Genomic DNA, 14,628 nt, shown 5'->3' on the forward strand with positions numbered 1-14,628 from the left:
TTTTATTGATTGCCTCTTTTCATTTTCTCAGCTCCCTTGTGGAAGTGACTGAGAATATATTCTTTCAGTTTTGTAGCTGAAGATCTGATACTTGGAGTGAAGTTAAATATCTAAAATGTGGTGGAACAGAACTAGACTTTTGCTTTCCTTAGGTCAAATAAAGAAAATCAATTATTCAGTGACTTCAGTTACTTGTAAGACTAAATCGCCCACATACATTCTCATTCGGCAATAGAATAACCTTTTCCTGAATTAAGCGGGAATCAGTTGTATTAGAATGGATAGAGATGAAAACAACAATAAAATGATGCAGTTCTCCTCTGCATAACAGCCAAGGAAGCTGGGCCACTACTAAATTTGGGGTCCAATAATATTGACAAATTACTTAGCAATCAACTTGGAATAACTTCTTCCGTAAACCAAATATACACAAGGGCCTGTCAGGTGTCACGATAATTCAAGGCATGGGACAAAACCACAGATATGTCTCGTTTTCATGGTGTATTCATGTATAATGTGAGGAGGACGTCTTTAAAAGGCTGCGTGAGAAGCACTTTGTTTCTAAGGTGGCGATAAGTGCTGCAAAGAAAATGAAATGGCTCAAGGATAGGGAGCAGCAGAACTCGAGGATTGCACACTTTAACATGCCAGGTGGAGAAGATCTTACTGAGAGAAAGAATGAAAAAGTTCAATAAAGAGCCGATGGAGGTAATCAAGAGATTCACCCGGACTAGGGGACAAGTCTTTCAGGGAGGTTGAAGAGCAGAAGCAAAGCAAAGGATACTAAATAAGCATCCTTGGCTTATTAAGCAACAGCGAGAAGGCCCTTATCGTATAGGCGGAGTAAGGGGCTCGAGGTCCAAGTGATAACATGGAACAAAATTATGTATGGCTTCGATGATCTTTTTAGTGCTTTTAACATTTATTAGAGTAAGATGGAAGTTACTTTCAGATTTAAAGCAAAGCCAGGCATGGTGGCGCACTCCTGTAATCCCAGCACTTGGGAGGCTGAGGCAGGAGGATCACTGTGAGTTCGAGACCAGCCTGGGCTACATAGTGAGTTCCAGGTCAATGTCAACTACATAGTGAGACCCTGTCTCAGAAAAAAACCATAAAAAAAAAGATTTAAAGCAGTATTAATGTATTGATGTACTAGTATTGATGCTAGTATTAAGTGAATGGCTGATTTAGCCCAGTATTTACTACATTTAGTTTATAATGATGCTAAATGTCTCATTTACTTCAGCAGAGAGTAAGATGAAAATGAACATTATGTTTGAATATCTATTATATGAACAGGAGAGATAATTATAAAAGAAAATAATATACCTACACATTGGTAAAATATTTTTTTCCTGACCACACAGTACAAAGATAAGGAAAGAGATCTAGTAACACTGCCCAAAAGTCATGATAAATGAGTTTATGTGAAAGTAGATAAGATGGTTATTGATTCTGATATGCTCCTTTAGGGCAGAAAAGATGATATTTGAGCTGGGTATTACAGAATGATTATGAATTGGGTGGATAGGAATGAAATATAAAAATAATAATGGTATTCCAAGAAAAAGGGTAGCAGGAAGGATGGTAGGGATGCAAGAAAAAGCAGGACATGTTTAATTAAGAATGATGAGAAATTCATTGGACAAAAATAGAGGGTGTGAAGATGGTGGGAGAAAGCAACAGAAGTTGTATCATTTTTTTTCTTTGTGAAATATCCCATTCCATTTTCCAGTACAAAGGAAAAAAAAAAAAAAGGCCTGAGATTTATCTCAATGGTCCCGCCACCTGCCTCACAAGCTCAAGGTCCCAAGTTGGATCCCTGGTACCAAAACAAACAAAAAACAAGTCTTTACTTTCTGGAAAATGCCGCAAGCATGACATTGTGAGATAAATATAGATTGGGATAGATATATAGAAATACAAATTTGTTCCCTGTAGGTTACTGGATTAGGTACGTTTTAATTTCAAACAACTTCACTTAACCTGTTTCCTAACTTCCTTGAACGTCATGTCGTTTTCACTTTATCTCTCTCCTAGAAATGGTTCTCTGTGTTGCAAGACTGCAAAATAACCCAGTGAGCGTGTGGCCCAAGCAACGGGAACAGCACCAGATCCGCTGAATTCATGTGAGTACCGCAATAACAACTTTTAAAAAGTAGAAGGAAAAGTCATCGTGTGTGACTTTGCATTAGAAACGGCTACGTTTGTGAGTTCATGTGGTTAATTTCTCGGTGCTCATTTGGGCCAGGCTCTAGGCGGGGTCTGGGAGGTTGGTGTCTGTACTCATCCGTGACAGGGCTCCATCGCGTACCTGAGCACCGAAACTGCAGCTTGGCTTAGAGTCTCTGTGTTTATGGTGACAACGTTCTTCTTATGAAGCTTTGCAGCCCGGTTTTCTGACCGGTTTGTTTCCTGTTTCCCCCACCCTGTGACATACTGAACCCATTATTTCTCTCTCTTTCTCGCCCTTTCCTTCTTTTCTCTTTCTCTGTCACCCTGTGCATTAAGATGCCCCATTGTACCTTCATTTGTCCCATGAATCCATGGTCAGTAAGGTTCTCTGTGAACTTCTAGTCCCCTATCAAATCTGGGCTCTGCTATATTTCTCTTCCAGTTTCCAAGTTATTATTTATCTGTGTAGCTAATTGGTGATATTATATATATTTCACTAGATCAAATGTGGAGGAGGTAAGGATCCAATGGACTTTCTGACATCCATGGATATTCACGTCACTGTGCTGTCTCACGCTGCCTGGTCCTGAGGAGGAGTTTGTCACTTAATGTGTTCTCCTAAGGTTCAGATTTCCTTTTGATGTGCCTTAGTTTCAAATAAACTACTTCCCTGGCTTATAGAAAATATGAGGCTCTCTGATATGCACACTGCTGAATTTCTTCTTTTTAGACCTTAAAACATCTCTTTCTCTACTTAATTCTGTGACTTGTTTCCCAAAACAATCCCTCACATTTGAACTTGATCCAAACACTTTATATTTGTATAGAAAAAAACATATATCTTCTTACCTTTGAAACATTCAAATAATTAAATCAAACAAAACAAAACAACCTGTCTTCAACTAATTGTCCTCTTGACTTTTCTGCGCCGAATAATTTCTCTTGAACTATTTACTCTTGTCCAAACATCTGCCGATATTCTTTGCCGGTACATAGCAAATTCCATATGTAAAGACAAATTTTCATCTTGCTGTGTAGTAGATTTTTGCTCTCACGTGATATCTAAACTGATAGGTGCTCCATGATTAAATGAGTTTATTTTAGTTCTCCTTGATTCATACTCTCTACATGATTCTTAAGGTTTTACTTCGATTACCATTCATAAAAGCCTCCCCTTCTATCATTCAAACTGCTGCAGGGTTTTAGTCTCTGTCTTCCATCTCATAACATTATCTAACTCTACTCCTTCACCAGCGTCTCAGCCCCTTGCAGTTAGGACAGTTAACCTGATTATTGTTTTATCCTCCCTTGTTTTTAACTAAAGACTTATTTTTTTAATATGACCCAATGAATTCAATTAATATCTTTAGATACTGAAGGATCCTCTGACATTGTTCTGACCGCATGAGCGGTGGCTGTCATAAAACTTTTATTCCTGAAGTGAAAATGTGATGGATTATCCTATCAGAAACCATTTTGAAATCGTTGAAAACTAAATTTAAAAGTTCTAAGCTCCATGAATTAGGGCATTAATATAAATATTTTATACTTATTGGTGAGGCATTTACTTAAATAATCCTGACTGTTATAATGCACTGTGAGTTTAGAGCATTAAGTTCTGACTCTCTCTCTCTCTCTCTCTCTCTCTCTCTATATATATATATATATATATACATATATACATATACATATATATACTAATCCCCCAAAACAAATATAAATTTCATGTATTGCAAACATACATCAATAAACAATTATTGAGGGGAAAAAAGATTCAAATAAATCCAACACTAACCAGGGGTAGAATATGAAATTAGGTGCCAGGTGTGGTAATATATATAAATATATATATTTATTTATATATATATAGGGTCAATCAAAAATGTATACATCAGGAAAAAAACTTGTATAAATGTTTTAGTGTTACATTTATTGAGACATGGTAAGATTCATGCAAGTTGCCTTTGGCCTCTACAACTACAGGAGGTACCAGAAGTGGTACCCATGAGCCTCCAGACAGTTATTAGTATGGTGAATTGCTGAAGTGTTTATACTTTTGGGGTCAGTCTCTGTGTATCTCATTTGGGGCCCTATACTAAACACCTTATCTTATGCATGCACATGGCTTATGCATGTAAACCAAGGGGATTATTGCTCTCTATAAACTGACAACAAGCAATACAAATGCCTAAAGAGTTTCCTGATTATATAAATGCAGACAGATGCGTCCACACAGCTCTAAGATGTAACTGCTTAATAAATGAGTAGACACTGACTAAATAATTTTATAGGAAATCAAATTGTCTTCTGGTCCTTGAAATTATCAATAAATGCACACAATTCAAGATGGAAAACCCCTATCAAACAAACTCCTTCAGGGATTTTGAGCAGAGCTTTACCTTCGCCATCTTTTCTGTCTCCATTTTTTTGCCATTCTAAAATGTTTTCAGCTTTTGCTTTGGTTCTTCTCTTCCTCTTCCCCTTATGGATCACTTGCCTGAGCTGAATGTATTTGCCTCACTCTTGCTATTCTAACAGTCCTTTGGGAACCTGTTTCGGGTAAATACCTATAGCTTCATGCCCTAAAATCCGTGGCCTAAAATCTTTGTACCCTGTACCTAAGCTCAGGCCTTCAGGAGAACTTCTAGTCAATAGAAGGAGATCAGAAAAACCCAGACTTTTTGAAGGTTTCTGGAGCAATAATTTATTGTTCATTAGCTTTAGTTTTTTAATGAACAATTTATTGTTCATTAGGTGACATTATACAAAGTAGAATAATTTATTGAAGAAATGCATAATTGATTTTATTTGCTTTTGTTTTCCACTTAAAAGTCTTTCAGTCACCTTGCTATCTTTCAGTTACCTTTCAGACTAAATTTTCAAATTCAGTTTCTTGTATGACGCTTATTCATATAGATCACTATTTCTCATGGCAGAATTTGCAATATCTAAATAATCCCAAAATGTAGTCACAAGATGCTTAATGACCATGATATATCCTGAAAAAATGTACTGTTTCATGTTTCATCGTTCTGTAAAAATTACAGACTGAAATCACATGAACCTAGATGGTACACACTAATGTACACCTAGCCTAAGTGGGGTAACAGTTTTATTTTTGTTTTTACTTTTCAAATTTTATTAACCTGGATCTAATCCAGATTAGGATCGTCAGTATCACTGTTATCGTCCACAGCTCGTCTCTGTGGATTCTCAGGGGCAAGACAAGTATGGACGGAACTCTTATCTCTGAGAACAATGCTTTCTTCTGAAACCCTTCCAAAAGGACCTGCCTTAAGTGTGTTACACCTCAGCACCTTTTTTACTGTTGCATAAATAGAAGGGGTACACGTGAAAACAGCAAAAAATGCAAAGCATAGTAAACACATAACACAGGGACATAGAAAATTTTCATCATGATCACACATTATGCCCTGCACGTAATTGTCAATGCTATAGTTTTACACAATTAGCAGCACCGTAGTATAAATGGTCCACTTGTAAAGAGATAGTTCTTGGATTATCTCAATTTAAGTGTGCCAAATATTTACCATTGGAACTCTGCTTTAGTGTCTCTTTTCAGATGTTTTAATTAGCTTCATATCGATTAAACCTTTGCAAATGTATGACTAGTAGTGGTAAATAGCAATTTAAATGTAAATATTTACAATTAAAAGTATGAACTGTCTGTCAGTACAGAAAGAAATCTTGGGAAAAATAAGAAAACAATATTGTATTGGTAGTGTTTGCAGTCTTCTTCTATATATTTAAATTGGCCAGTGAAGTCCATTTAAGAATTAAATTATTAGAAAGTGGTATCATTCCTGTCAAACTTTTCTGTTCATTATATAAATAAGCAGGATTGAATTGACATATCTAAGAATCTCCTCCAATCCAAATTGTCACCCATGCAATTTATCTTCTTAGAAGAGGATATAATTTAGTAGGTGTTATGGCTTATACCTTGACGCCCTCAGAAGCCTTATGTGGTCATGAGTTGGGCTTTTGAAGGTGGCTGGTTCTAGGGTGCATGGTGTAGGGATCAAAGATGTGATGCTATGATGATAGGATTAAGGCTGCCCCATCCTAGGAGAGAGGGCCACCTGCCCTAGGAGCGGGGAGCCTGGATAAGATATAAGGGACAGAAAGCAGGGTATCTGCGAGCCACTTGCTGCCTTGCTGCCTTCTGTCTGCCATAGACTGTTTCTCCTCTTGGTGCCCCTCTGCCATGCCACCTGTCTTTAGCCAGCCAACTATGCACTGAGACTTCTACACGCTGTAAGCCAAAAACACTTTTCCTCCTTTGACATTGGGCGTTGGGTATTTTATGTCAGCAACAAGAAAAGAAACATAGACGATAGGCGAATATATCCAGTACTTTTGTGTTTTTAGACCTTGGTAAAACTTTAGATAAAAAAGGTGGATTTGGTGTGAGTGGGTGTATTTGTCCCAAAGGAAAACTGGCCGTGTTGGTATCATATTCATTTAATGTCAGAGAGTTATTTTAGCGATTTGCTGATTTTCCCATTTTCAAATTGGCAGTGCCTAAAACCATTAGAATTAGATCTCTTCCACTTGGGAAGAACTCAGGTGAGAAATGTGTTTTGTTCTACAGTTACACAATTAGCCTTCTCAATGTTGTATTATAAGAAGCACTTCTTGATCTTAAAATTAAAACTGCAGAGTATTATATAATCACTCACTGAAGCATTTCCACAGCATTTTAGTCTTTTAAATTTAGCTGCTGCTTTGAAATAGTAAGAAATTACAGGCTTATTATGGAGATTTTGAGAAATTGAGAAAAAATTACAAACCCTATGTAGAACAATGTAATTTCACTGTGTTAACCTTGTTCATCTTATACTGTTTCAATCTTAGTACATAAACAATATTTGCCTATAGAGGCTGGATATTTTTCCAAATTCCTGTAGAGCTTTGCAACAATTCATTTCAAATACCTTTAAGAAAACTGAATGCTGCACGGTATACATTTCATCAATGTTAGCTATTGTTATTTAATAAAAAAGATATTCAATACAGTTCTAAATATATCAATCACTTTCATTAAAATGTACCTCCTTCCACATCGGGAATTACAAGTTCCATTGGTGCTAAGATGTACATCTTTTCTCAATATTTTCCAACTGTATAGTTGAGGCACAACTTATAGTAGCACTACATTGTTTTATTTTCACCATTTAAAAAATTTTTGTGTGACTTTTAAAAAGCAGAGTACATGGTATGTTATTGTTTTACTCTCTGAAATTAGATTACTTGACCCTGGAGACTGTGTGTGTGTGCGTGTGTGTGTGTGTGTGTGTGTGTGTGTGTGTGTTTGTGTGCGTGCGCAGTAGATTAAAAAGGAAGGTTATACCCTATCCCTTACATACCATCTGGAAGTCCTCTTTTCTTTTTAAACATGCACATTGGTTTAAAACACTGTAAAATTTGGAAAGTGAAATAGAAAAGAAAGCAATTTTAATGCTTGATTTATAATCTTTAAAAAAATAACTTTACTATATTTCACTTTTAAACTTCTAAACAATATTTTAAGCAATATATGCTATGGGTTTGCTTACAAGGAAAAAAACGTTTATATTGATTCCGTGAGAAGAAAGTGCTGCAAATAAATGAAAAGGTTTTGCCCCTTTGAGACAAGATCCTCTTTACAAAAATGAATACGTAGTGATTTGATGCACAGAGTTCTCCTCCCAGTAATTCAGCAGAAACCACATTTTGTGACGAACACTGAAGTGCGCTATAATATGTCAAAAGGATGTCCTAACTGCTTCCCACTTACAGGCAAAAACAGCATTTAGCTGTAATAATAGAAATTACATTTTAATCAATATGGCATTTGCTATTACTCCATTTGTGAGTGCCTAGAGAGGTTTTAATAACATGTTAGAAAAGCCATCCATCTAAAGGATGATTCCGAAGAGAAAATGGCTGAGATCTTTTAATTTGTAAGTTAGCAGGTACAGAGCTCACATTTTTTTCTTGTAGTAGTATCTAGTATTTCTTTTTTATACCAGTTCTCATCTTGGCAACTTAGCATTACTTTTCTAGTTTTTATTGATAAAACAAATTTGATGAGGAAGAAGTATATATACATTTTCTCACAGCAGTGAAGTAGATGAAGATATTGTGCTTCCTATATTACAGCGATCAGTCATAGTTGTTATCTAAGTCTTCTCATTTGATCGGTTCATTTTGTGTTACATAACGATGAGCTCATTTTAGTAGTGTCAGAAAAAGATAGATATAGGTCAGGCATGGTGGTGCACGTCTGTAATCCCAGCACTCGAGAGGCTAAGGTAGGAGGATCGCTGTGAGTTGGAGAACAGCCTGCGCTACATAGGGAGTTCCAGGTCAGTCTCAACTACACAGTGAGACCCTGTCTCAAAAAACAAAAACAAACAAACAAACAAAAAATAAATAAATAAAAACCCAGAAAAAAGAAAAAAGAAAAAAATAGATATAATCATCTTATGGATCTAAACACCCAGAAAAATCTCCTGTGAAGCATGAGTATCATTTCATACTGGTGCCTACAGGTCTGGATACTTTTTATATGGGGTGTGACTATTTTTAACGGAACTATTTATTGTAAATATTTTTCATTTGCATGAAAGTATATGTACATGTAGCATTTTAAAAGTTTATAGGATATCCCCTGGTAGACCTCGATTGTGACTTACTTATCCAAAACTGTAGTATTAAAAATAGAGCGTATAAAAATTTTTGTTGTTGAAACATTTCCAGGAACCTGTTCGCCACTCTTTGTGAGTGGCCTTCACTGTTTTGGTAAAATGAAGGCACCACAAGGAAATGCTAAGGTAGGAGGCATATACATGTGGAGTGTTTCACATCCCTACCTGCAGAGTTTTATGGAGAATGTATGAAACCTTGGGTCATCATTTTATATATTTACAAAGCTGATAGATGTCTAGACCCTTCAATTGTTGATTTCTTTCTTCATCACTAGTGAACGTTCATATTTTTCATACCTTAATTGTTTTCGTTCCCTTTTGTTATTTGTGGAGTTTTCTTGTTTCTGGCTGGGCTAGGATTATTTGGCACAAGTACAGGCGAGAGTCTGTGATGTACCACACAGATATCTTATGGAGGAGGGAAATAAGGATTTCTGCCTTCTGAGTGGAAGGTAGTCTCTTCCCCAGGAGGCTTGTGATGAATGTAGCATCTGTACTGAATGCCAAAGCAAACAAGATTTTACTGAAAACTCACTTCAGCCTAGTTCTTGGCGTTTATATTGATTAAAGAAAAAACAACTTACAGTTTGACTTTTTTCAAAATCACCGGTTAGCAGGTCATATCAATACCATTAACAATAAAGGTTAGAATCTTTCTGCATTTAAATAAGCCTTCTTTGGAGAGCAGTAAAATTACTTTTGACTGTGGAATTTTTTAGGCAGAATATTAAGAAATTACTTCTATTATGCTTCTGTTACTATATTTCCATTTTTGTTTTGCCACGAGTTTTATCCATCTTTATATTCTGGTGCCTATAAAAATGCCTGGCATAAAGCAGAAGTTCAGAAAATACAAAATTATCTCCAATTTGGAAATAAGAAAAACAATGATTAAAAAAAAAAAGACAACCAATGATAGCAGTGGTTGATAATTTTTACTGTAGTGATGCAGCTAGAAAGTGATAATCTCATCTTTAAGGATGTTGGTCTAACCCAAACTTGTACTCTAAATATCTCGTGTAACCTCTCATCTCCACCACTCCTTCTTGATTTTACATGTAAGTGAGGTCAAGTGGTACTTATTTGTGTGTCTGGTTGATTGCCCTTAACACAGTGATTTCCAGTTCTAACCACATGCTCACAGGTGATAGCACTTGATTTGCTTCACGATGAGGGCTATTGCCTTTTCTGCATCCTTCATCAGTTGATGGACATTTAGGTTGTTTCCACCCTTTGGCTATTGTAACTAAGGCCATAATAAATGGTAGTGTGGATGTCACTTTGCCATATTTAATCTGCCCTGGATATGTACCCAGCAGCGGGATTACTACTTCTAGTACATAATATAGTGGTTCTATTTTTAATTTTTTGAGGAACTCATAGGGTTTTCTGTAATGGATATATTGTTTACATATCCTCCAACGGTATGGAAAGATTTTTTTTTCTCCCTGTCCTCTCCAGCACATGTTACCTGTAGTGTTGATAAAAGCCATCCTTATGGGAGTGGGGTGGGTGTCCTTTTAGCTTGGAACTGTGTCTCTTGATAAGAAATGATAGTATTTTTTATGTGCCTGGGGGCCATTTGTATGTCAGCTTTTAAGAAATCTGTTTTTGTTGATTTTCCATTTTATATCAAGTGCTTTGATGTTTTGTTTAGTTTTGTCTTCATATTTTTGGAGTTCCTTCCACATCCTTGCTGCTTGTTTTTTCATCGTCCTCCTTGGCACATCCAAGCACACCTTGGAGAAAATGATTTACTGGGAAGTATGAGCCACTGCTACAACAAAATTTTGCCCAGATTTTGAAAAATTTCAGGCTTTCAGTCTCAAAAGCTTAATTAACTCCTTGTCTGACTCTCGTAATTGCTGTGTCTTGTTACTCCGTTACATCTTTATGAGGCTCATTTCTTAGCGTTTGCTACATTTCTTTTGTTCTCTATTACTTCTCTTTCTAAACTGAAATATGGGCTTCTACAGCCTATTGAGTTTCTGTAGAGCCACAGACGTTGTATCTTACTATTCCATCAACAAAGTGTTTGAATGAAACAGATTACGAGGCAGCTTTAACAGTGTGTGTAATGATCACACTTGCATTTGGATCCTTTCCAAAAATGTGAGTAATAAGGAACTTAGCCCCTAGCCATCTTATTATATATCAGGCTGCAATTCCCTGAAATCATGGGATGTCTTCATTCATTTTAATTAGTAATTATAAGCTAGCTAATTATTTTCTAAACTCATTTTTTATTTCCCATACCATATAGCTAAATACAAACTAGAGAATGAATGCTCTATATTTAAATTTTCTCCTAAAATATAATAGTTCATTGGTTCTGTGTCTGGCAACATATGATGGAACACCTTCTCAAAATGTTTCAGCATTCTATAAAACGCATTTCCATATTTCTTGTCTCGAACAATATTCTCACTCTTAATGTCTATGAAGCCAAGGTTGTTTATTTTAGCTTTTGCTATGGCAGATTCTTTATTTAGGTATTAATTTCTTCATGAATCCAAATAGACTCATTTAGTAAGAAACAACTCCAGCAATTAGTGACTTAAAAATAATTGAGTCTTGTGTGACTGACATCATGTGGGCACCGTGGATCGGCTCTGCTCAATGTCACTTCATCTAGGGCTCCAGGGATTATAGAGATTTCATCTCTGTGCTGTCATGGTTGCTGAGGGAGATAAACAGAAATGTAGAAAATCGCACACTGTTAAATCCTTTTGCTCAGAAGTGACAAGTGTAGTTTCTGCTCACACGTTATCAGACAAAGCAATATACACTGCCACATTTAACTTCAAAGGATTTGGATCGTGCCATCCGACCAGATGCCTGGAAGGGTGACTAGAAACACTGAGTGAACAACAGCAAGGACTACCATAGCCTCACACCCTGACTATTGGTTGCTGAGAAAAATGAAACAGGGAATAGAGGACAACATCGTTCTGCTTGCAATGACGATTATGTTGTAGCTCAATGCATAGAAATAAGTAAACATACGATAAACCTTTTTAACTGAGGTAAATATAACAATGCTTTCTAAATACTGGAAATCAGAGAGGGCGTATAGCATTTAAAGGTATGGAATTCACTTCTCCTATATCAATTAGCAGTATTTCAAATACACTGCTGCCTCTAACTGCTTTGGCTCTTGGCTATTTTGTCTCTGCGTCTTACAAAAGTTATCTGTGATGGCTGACTTTCTAAAATAGAGTATACATTTATTAACAAAGGATATTTTAAACAAGCACAGAAGGCAAGTGGAAAGGGGGCTCTAGCATTGGAGCGTGCATTTGATAATGAGTCATATTCTTTATCAGAAGCATATTTAAATTGATCTTGACAAGAGAACTGAGGAGCTGCCAAGAACAATCTTATTACAATAGCAGTAAGGAATCGTAGAGTTCAGGGTTTTTATTATTCAATAGCAACTTCCTTCCTTATTGTAAATATCTCCAGATGAATTGTAAACATTGATGGTGCAATTCTGCAAAGGTAATACCTGTGGTTAAATAACTTATTCAATGTTAGAACAGGGGAAAGGAAATGTCAAACATTTTTTTCTGAGAAGAAAAACATATTCTCTTTAAACAATGAAATACATTTTCAAGAAAATGGTACTTTATCTGTACTCTAAAATGAGAGAGGTTTGTACAGAATGCTGTGGTGCATAAGAAAAGGAGGAAATGGAAAGGAGAAAGTAAAAAAAAATAGGAGAGGCAAAAAAAAAAAGAAATTATTATTCTTAAATGATGAATTACATATCTACTTTTCCCTCCAACCAAAATAAAATTCCTTTATAATTTATTAAATGAGTTTTGAATGCATCTAATAGCTAAAAGTATTCCCAAACTTTGAATCTGTTGCACTCAATGGAGCCTCATGTTTATCTCTAAGAAGCATGAAGGATGAGATGAAGTATTCGTATTCAATAGCACAAAGTATAGGATTCTGAAAATGTGGGTCTAGTGTAAGAAGAATCCTCAGCCTAGAAAATTATGTCCCACACTGATGCAATCTTATAGATTGTATTAAACTCCCATTGTTGGTGTAGCTAAATATCACAAACATAGTGACTTTAAATAAGCATGTTGGTTACCTTAAAATACTGTGCGCTAGAAAAGCAAGGGAGGTCTCACTGGGCTAAAATCCAGATGTTGCTGTGGGGGGTGCATCCTCTTCTAGGGAATCTGTGGGAGGATCATTACTTGGTAATTAGGGTTGTTGGCAAAATTCTCTTCCTTTTAGTTGCAGGACTGAAATCCCCTGTGTGTCAGCTGAGGATTTTTTATCTTCTGGAAGACATTCATATTTCTTGGCTCATCCTAAAGCCAACATCAGCAGCCCAAGTCTCTCATGCTTTAAATCTCAGCTCCTCCTTCAATCTCCAAGCTCTGCTTTATATATATATTGCTTTTCTCTTCTGCTTTTAAAGGGCTCATTTGATTACTTTGTGCCTACCTAGACAATCCAGTCCAGCCTGCCAGTTTCAAAGCCCTTACCTTTATTCATATCTGCAAAATACTTTCTAAGTTACTATGCTGACTTATTCTGGAAGGTTAACATGCCCAGTGAGGTAGGCACAGGTCCTGCCAGCATTAGAGGCTGCCTACCACAAGGAACTGTTTGTGATCTCAAAGTGCAACTTCTCTGAGATAAATCAGTGAATACACTCATGAATGTTTCCTGTTAGAGCTAGCTACACATAAGAGTAGCCTCTCATGGATTTGGATATTTTTCAACACGGTTTACCTCTTCAGCATGGAGGGAATAATTGCACGCTCTCCTTGCTATAGAAGTGTAGAAAGTTTATTGCAGAAGTGCACAGATGTATTCTGAACAAAGGCCCCATAAACCAGTATGTAAAGGAGCATGCATCCAAGATGCTATTCCATTAGTTCACAGATATGAAAATACTTTGTGGGTTCAGAGTTACAAAAATGAGATGCTTTTGTTTGATAGCACCACTACATACTGATTCTTTATGTCAGCACCAAAATTGCTCAAAGTGTCCACGAATAGGAAAACAAACATAATACATGATTAAAGTTGACTAAAGTGGAGTTAATTAACCAGAGAGGAGGAAAATCACGGAATATTTCAAAGCCGTCTTCATTTTGTTGAGGAGTTTATTAAGGAATGACTATCTGAATTGATCTGTGTCTTTTGGGAAGTTAAAGCAACCTCAGTGCCTGCTTCCCAGACACTGATTTCTGATAACACAGGGGCATTCTTTTCTGAATCTGAGCAGTCTATAAATTAATGAGACTACATTATGAGAGCATAATTCTCTTGTTACTAGAAAGCATCAAGCAGTGGCAGATAAGTTTTAATGGGAATATTATTGAGTAGTTTAAACCATTGAAGAGATGGATTTTTCTCTTCATCTAAAACATAAATGCTGCATATTTTAGCAGTGGCTGTATTTCTCTGATCAAACTTCCCCAAGACTCTTGGTCTGACAGTAGTTTTTCTAATTCTACATGTCTTTAAAGAGGTAAAAACTAAAGCACACGTTGTTCAAATTGAACTCATTGTCAGATTTTAGAGTCTTGACATTGCATTTGTAGATCCCTTTGTATTGGTGACTTTTATTAATCACTTTATCCACCAATTACTTCACAGGACCCATTTGTTAATATTTGTTTTCTGTGAAGTTTTCTCCCAATATCATGCCTGCTTTGAAGGATTCACAGAAACTCAGACCTTGCCAAGTTTAGGACTTTGTAGAAGG

General features: G+C 36.3%; 1 protein-coding gene across 4 annotated transcripts in view; it reads left to right on the forward strand.

The window, feature by feature from the left end:
- Lrrc4c (leucine rich repeat containing 4C) overlaps nt 1-14,628 on the forward strand; it is a 1,134,576-nt gene that overhangs the window by 465,933 nt on the left and 654,015 nt on the right. For all 4 annotated transcript variants that reach the window (XR_004514471.1, XR_777996.3, XM_010612538.2 and 1 more), the window contains exon 3: nt 2,041-2,129. The gene's annotated coding sequence lies outside the window, so the exon portion shown is untranslated. The remainder of the gene's footprint in view (nt 1-2,040; nt 2,130-14,628) is intronic.

The sequence above is a fragment of the Fukomys damarensis genome, unplaced genomic scaffold, assembly GCF_012274545.1.
Source record: "Fukomys damarensis isolate Sample0158 unplaced genomic scaffold, DMR_v1.0_HiC HiC_scaffold_27, whole genome shotgun sequence".
Lineage (NCBI taxonomy): Eukaryota > Metazoa > Chordata > Mammalia > Rodentia > Bathyergidae > Fukomys > Fukomys damarensis.